The sequence below is a fragment of the Dasypus novemcinctus genome, chromosome 10, assembly GCF_030445035.2.
Source record: "Dasypus novemcinctus isolate mDasNov1 chromosome 10, mDasNov1.1.hap2, whole genome shotgun sequence".
Taxonomy (NCBI): domain Eukaryota; kingdom Metazoa; phylum Chordata; class Mammalia; order Cingulata; family Dasypodidae; genus Dasypus; species Dasypus novemcinctus.
The window spans coordinates 109,471,097-109,478,147 of record NC_080682.1 but is presented as its reverse complement, the minus strand read 5'-3'; positions in this window follow the sequence as shown (position 1 = coordinate 109,478,147).

Sequence of the window (7,051 nt, the reverse complement as noted above, 5' to 3'; positions counted from 1 at the left end):
GGGGAGGCGCCGGGCCTGGGCACCCCTGCCCTGCGCCCCGCCCCCTCCCCGCGCAGGACCGGGGCACCCCTGCCCTGCGCCCCGCCCCCTCCCCGCGCAGGACCGGGGCACCCCTGCCCTGCGCCCCGGCCCCTCCACGCAGAGGACCTGCGCATCCCTGCCCTGCGCCCCGGCCACTCCCCGCGCAGGACCGGGGCACCCCTGCCCTGCACCCCGGCCCCTCCACGCAGAGGACCTGCGCATCCCTGCCCTGCGCCCCGGCCCCTCCCCGCGCAGGACCGGGGCACCCCTGCGCTGCGCCCCGGCCCCTCCCCGCGCAGGACCGGGGCACCCCTGCCCTGCGCCCCGGCCCCTCCCCGCGCAGGACCGGGGCACCCCTGCCCTGCGCCCCGGCCCCTCCCCGCGCAGGACCGGGGCACCCCTGCGCTGCGCCCCGGCCCCTCCCCGCGCAGGACCGGGGCACCCCTGCGCTGCGCCCCGGCCCCTCCCCGCGCAGGACCGGGGCACCCCTGCCCTGCGCCCCGGCCCCTCCCCGCGCAGGACCGGATCCCAAGCTCCTGGCAGCCAGCACGCGCTCATTAAGAGGCGCCCTAGAGCCATGGGAATTGATGTGTTCCTGCTTCAATCCTAGGGGCCAACAATAAAAATGGAAAAAAGACTCCCTTCCCTCAGGCAGCCCTTTGTTCTCTTTTGTTGCTGTTGTTGTTATTTATCAAGCAGTTTTATTCAGATTTATTCACATACCACATCCTGTGGACTGAGTATATAAGGAAAGGCTTTTTTTAAGCTGTTGAAAAGATCTTTACTATAAAATCAAATAGAAATTAGAATGAAAGAAACTGTAAACTTTAAGAGAGAGTAAGGTTAGGTTCGATTTAATGTAATCCATGGAAAGAAACAGATAGGGAACTGGTAACTGACTGCTATAAACTGCCCTGCCCCACACCCGCCCCTGACACAGGCAGGGCCCCGGTCTCCACTTCACAGCCAGGAGGGCGGCAGCGCCCAGGGCGGCAGGAGCTGGGAGGAAGGCGTGCCTGGAGCCAGGCACCGGGAATCTGGGCCTGGCCCGGCACCTGATCTGTCACCTCTGGAGCCTCTGTTTTGTCATCTCTAAAACGGGGAACTTAAGAATTGCTCACAGAGGCCCCACAGGCCCACGGCAAATGCTCCAAGTACGCTGCCTCCTTCCCTGCCTCTCCACCGCAAACCAGCCTAAACATCTGGGGGTGTGTGAGCACTGTGCCGGGAGCCCAGGCCTTGGGCTCTCAGAATCTCAGAGTGACAGGGAAGGTGAGAATTCCCGGGCTCTCAGGAAATGAGACTTCTGTCTCACAGGGAGGGAAAAGTACCAACCCACAAACAGCTCATTAAACTGGCTTCACCATCAAACAGCCTTCACCAAATCCCCGCGGGTGCTTTCAGAGCAGGGAGCTCAGGCGCAGGTGGAATTCATTTCCCACTGAGGGTGGTGGGCGGGGGGCGGGGGGACAGGTTAAGCCCTAAACAAGCTCATCCTTCTTCAAAGACCCCTCGGGAGGGGGAGCTGGCACCACACCCTCTAACTGGGGGTGGTTGGAAAATGTTCCTTTAGGGGGTTGTATGCAGAGAGACCGGTTACCTGTGTGTGTAAGAGAGAGGTGTGCAAGGGGGGTGATGTGTGTAAGAGAGGTGTGCGAGGGGTATGGATGATGTGTGTAAGAGAGAGGTGTGTGAGGGGTATGGATATGTGTGTAAGAGAGGTGTGCAAGGGGTATGGATGATGTGTGTAAGAGAGGTGTGCAAGGGGTATGGATGATGTGTGTAAGAGAGAGGTGTGCAAATGGTATGGATGATGTGTGTGAGAGGTGTGCAAAGGATATGGATGATGTAAGAGAGGTGCAAGCGGTATGGATGGTGTGTGTAAGAGGTGTGCAAGGAGTATGGATGATGTGTGTAAGAGGTGTGCAAGGGATATGGATGGTGTGTGTAAGAGGTGTGCAAGGGGTACGGTTGATTGTGTAAGAGAGGTGTGCGAGGGGTACAGATGATGTGTGTAAGAGGTGTGCAAGGGGTAGGATGATGTGTGTAAGGTGTGCAAGGGGGTAGGATGATTGTGTAAGAGAGAGGTGTGCGAGGGATACAGATGATGTAAGAGAGGTGTGCAAGGGGTAGGATGATGGGCACGTGGAGCCCTGAGCTGCCTTGCGGTGGGAAGCCCTACACTTGGCTTTGAAAGAGACCCCTGCCCCTCCCCACGTGAAAGACTTTGGGCCTAACTGCCCCAGTTTCCTAAAACACAAAATGGGCCAGTCAGCCTGAGCCCTGTGATGCCCAACAATGAAACGAGGACGTGGGAATACTGGTCTGCCCCGAGCCACAGGGGTGCTCGGTGTCCCCCGGCGGCCTTGTGTGCGGTGCCAGCGTCTGAGCAGGTCGTGCAGCCACGGGGCGGGGAGGGGAGAGGAGCGCCCGCTTCCTCCACCCAGGCCCTGCGTGCCCGCTGGGGCCTGGGGATTTTCCCTCGGGCCTCGGTTTCTTCGTCTGTGAAAGGAGCGTCCAGTCCAGGTGACAACCGAGGCCCCCCTGGGTATGTGGCCAGGTGCACCCATGAGGGTACACACGTGGATAAGTGGGGACGCGGGCAGACGCCAGAGTCCAGGGATCAAGCGGGGGTCGGCTTTCCCACCCACGAGCTGCGCGCCCCGGCCCCGCCCGCAGCCCCTCCAAGCCTTCAGCTCCTCACTGCGCAACGGGGACAGGCCCCCGCCCGGCGTGCCCAGGGCACAGCTGCCGGGCCCCAGCTGGCAGGCGCTGAGGGTGGCCGCGTGGGAAAGGCCTGCCAGCTCTGCGTACGTTTCCGTGGGTGTCAGAGCCAAAGGCCCTCAGCAGGCCCGCGGCCGTGTCCCGTGCACGTGTCGGCTGCCGGGGACGTGCCTTGGTGTCTGTGTGCGGTCCGGTTTCTGTGTGCTGGTGTACGTGTGTCTTGGTCATCTGCGTGTGTTCTGCTTTAGATGTACATGCCGTGTGTCCGAGGGTGTATTTGGGCACCGAGTATGCAGCAGCCGCACGCCTCCTTGGGTCTGAACGTGCGCGCTGGGGGCTGTGCACGCGCCGTGTGTCCAGGCGCTTGTCTGCGCGCGTGTGATGCGGCAGGAGTGTCTGGCTGCAGCGCCGGCCTCCTTGCACTGGGGCCCCCCCCAAATGGTGGGGTGGGGGGAGCCACCCCTCCCCTCTGCCCACCCTCTGGCGCATCAGGGCCCGAGGCAGCTCTGTCTGCAGACGCCCCAGCTCCCCAGGGCAGAGCCTGCAAGTCCCCGGGAGGAACTCCAGCTCCAGAGCTGACCCCATGTGTAACAGACCACCTGCAGGCCAGAGCTTCCCTCGCTGCCCCGGGGCTCCCCACCACCCCTCACGCTGCCCTGGACGGTGGCACCTCTGGCCTGGAGGGCTCTTGCCGGGCCCCTCTGCAGCCCACCCCTCTGGCCAACTCCTCCTCACCCTTTAAGCCTCAGCTCCTAAGCTGTTTCCTCCAGGAAGCCTTTCCTGATTGAAGCCCTCTCTCACCTCCACCTCCACCCCGCTCTGCCTCCGCAGCACCTGAGCCCCCCTGCCCAGGACTGACCCCTGTGTCGGCCTCTTCCTACAGACTGGAGGCTTCCTGGGGGCAGGGCTGGCTCTAAGTCTTCCTTCTGTGGCCCCAGCATCTGGCCCGGGGCTGGGTGCAGACCTGGCTGGAGAAGGTCAGGGTGATGAAGAAATACGATGGCACAGGAGAGGAGAAGGCTGCAGTGGCAGCAGGTGAGCCTCACTTTAAGGAAATCCACGTGCATAAATATTCCGGTGCGCTCAAAACCCTGAGCAGAGCCTGCACTCTCACGGGCAGGAGGGGAGGGCACCCACGCGCTGAATGCCTACTGTGCGCCAGGCCCTGTGCGAGCCTCGTGTCTCCCACCCCGGGAAGTGGGAGCCTTGGTCCTCGCGGGCGGGCGCGGACGCCGTGGCTAAGCGGTGGCCCGGCCCCCTGGGGGGCCGTGAAGGCCCGGGCTTTCCCAGCTGCCTGTCCCCTGCCCCGCCCTTGGGCTTCCTTGCACAAGGCACTCCTCTCAGGACCCCAGTCTCCCATCAGGACGTGGACAGGGTGGGACGGAATCTCAGGGACCCTTGCCGACGGGGTTCTGCAAGACCTCGGGACTCCACGAGGGGGCAGGCGAGCTGTTCCAGGGAGACCTGCGGCCCCTCCAGCCGCCCTGGAGATCCCTGCGCTGCTGGCCCGGCCAGGGGAGGGGGCGCAGGAGCACAAAGAGGGAGAGGTGGACCTCCACCCCGCGGGGGAATCCCCCCGACGACTGCAGGACCGCAGGTCTCAGTGTCCTTTATCCCTCCAGAAGGCCTGGCCTGACCCCAGCCTGCCTCAAAGCCAAGTGCAGCCTTCAGGCTTTGATGTACTCTATCGACAGGCAGGTGCGGTGTAAGTTCCTGAAGCGCTTGCCTGGCCCGCGGCAGCGGAGCCTACACACCCTCCAGGGAGGAGGAAGGTCCGGCCGGTTCTCCTCCATGACTGGACTTCCTTCCGGGCTCCCAGCCACCGTCCAGTGCCCCTGGGCCTCCCCCGATGAGCCCCTCACCCGACTGTGCTCAGACCACCCTCCCTGCCCCACCGCACGGTCGCTCGCCAAGCCCGTGCCGCACACCACGGAATGGGCCCGTCTTTTGTCCAGGCGTCAGCATCTCCGTCCCTCCCTGCTGGTCTCCCTGCTTCCGTCGCCCGCGGGCGCCCCTGTCCCCAGGTCTGCCTGAAGCCCAAGCCTGCAGGTCCCTTCCTAGTCCATGTGCCCCCACTGCCCGATGGCCACTCCCGATGGCCAAGCCCTTGTCCACAGAGCTCCGACTCCACGCTCTCCCCCCTGCCCAGCCCTCTCGCATCCCACCTGGCTCTCTCAAAATGGTTCAGATGTCCAATTTCAAGCTAGAGGATTTTCACCATAAAGAATATTGCTAACAATAATCATAATAAGCCCCAAAGGCCTGGAGCTGATGAGACTGCAAACTCCCCCTGCCACCATTGTGGCAAAGGTGCGAGATCTTCCCAGCTTGAGGACCATCCCAGTGTCCCGCTGCGCCCTCTTCCAGAGCGGCCGTTGTTACCGTGTGTGGGGGATCGAGGCCGTGTGGCAGCCTCTGCTCTCTCGGACACTCAAGCCAGGGGGCAGGAGGCGGACGCCAGGGCGTGCTGCGCACAGAGCTCAGGACCGAGCCGCGGGGAAACGGGGCCGTGGGAGAGCAGAAGCGCGGCGCAGTCAGCGAATTCTGGTGGCCCAGGAGCCCTTCAAAGGGCCGACCCAGCCTGCAGGCACTGGGCAGGCTCCCAGGTGGGCAGCCACAGCCCCCTCTCGTGGCCTCCTGGACTTCTGGAGCGCAGGCTCCAAGTCCCTTTAGTCATGGGCAACACTTTTCCTTTTTTCTTTTTAAGTTTATATCATAGTAACATATAATCAACACATGCTTTCACACTTTAACCACTTGCATGTGTATAAATTAGTGATAATTACATTCACAGTATTGTGCCTCCATTACCACCATGCATTACCAGAACTGTTTCATCTCCCCAAACAGGACTCTATGCCCCTTAAACCATAATGCCCCCATTCCTGTGGACACTGGTGGGCCAATATCTGTTCAAGTCTCTGCCTTCACTTCTTTGGGTTTATAATCTAGAAGTGGGATTGCTGGGTCATATGGTAATTTTATACTTAATTTTCTGAGGAACTGCCCAACTTTTCCACAGTGGCTGCACCATTTTATAATACATTCCCACCAATAATGTAAAAGGTTCCTATTTCTCTAGGCTCACGCCAACACCCCTTATTTCCATTAAGAAAAAATAATAGCTATGCCAGTGGGTGTGAAGTATCTCATTGATACTTTTGCATTTCCCTAATGGCTAATGGTGTCGAGCACTTTTTCACGTGCTTTTTTGACATTTATATATCTTTTCTGAATATTTAAAGATCTATTTAAATACTTTGTCTATTTTTTAATCAGGTTGTCATCAGGTTGTAGGACTTCTTTGTATATTCTGGATATTAAGCCCTTGTCAGAGATATGATTTGCAAAATTTTTCTCCCATTTTGTAGGCATTCTTTTCACTTTCTTGCTAATGTCCTTGGAAGCACAAAAGTTTATCATTTTGATGAAGTCTGTTTTTTCTTTTGTTGTTGTGCTTTTGGTGTGTCTAAGAATCCATTGCCTAATACGAGGTTATGAAGATTTTCTCCTGTATTTTCTTCTAAGAGTTTATGGTTTAATTTTTATAGTTAGGTCTTGGATTCACATTGGTTTCTTTTTGGCATGGGGGTCACACAAGCCTGCTCCTCCAGCCTTCACCTGTGGAAACTCTGAAAGAAGAGAGTAGACAGAGACAGAATGATGGGAAGGAAGAGGGAGAGAGGGAGAAAGAGGAAGGAAAGAGAAAAAGAAGAGGGGTAGTTTGACAGGGAGAGCAGCACGATGCGCGAGAACAGGAAGGCAGAGAGGACGTGACGGAGGATGCACGGGGATGTGCGATAGGGAACTTGGCCCCTCTCAATAGTGAAAGAGACAGGAAAAGGGGAGTGTGATGTGCATTTGAACCCTCAGGGCCATGTGAATTTTGAGCCTGGAAGCGACCTGGTGACATCTGTGTTTTGGAGAGACTCCATTTGGCTGCTACATGGATGATGAATGGATGGATGGATGGATGATGGATGGATGATGGATGGATGGATGGATGGATGGATGGATGGATGATGGATGGATGATGGATGGATCGCCTGGGGACTGAGCAAGAAGAGAAAAGAGCCGAGGGCCCAAGGGGGAGGGAGACCCGGCAGCTTCTACATTTAGAGAGCAGGTGGAGGACAAGAAAGCAGAGGAACCAGCATCGGGATCCAGCAGGGAGATGCCAGAGCACAGGGCCAGGGGAGGGGGTCAGGAGGCCAGGGAAGAGGGCAGTTAAGGGAGGGAGTGGGAGGGAAGCGGACTCGGCCTAGTGGTTAGAGCGTCCGTCTACCACATGGGAGGTCCATGGTTC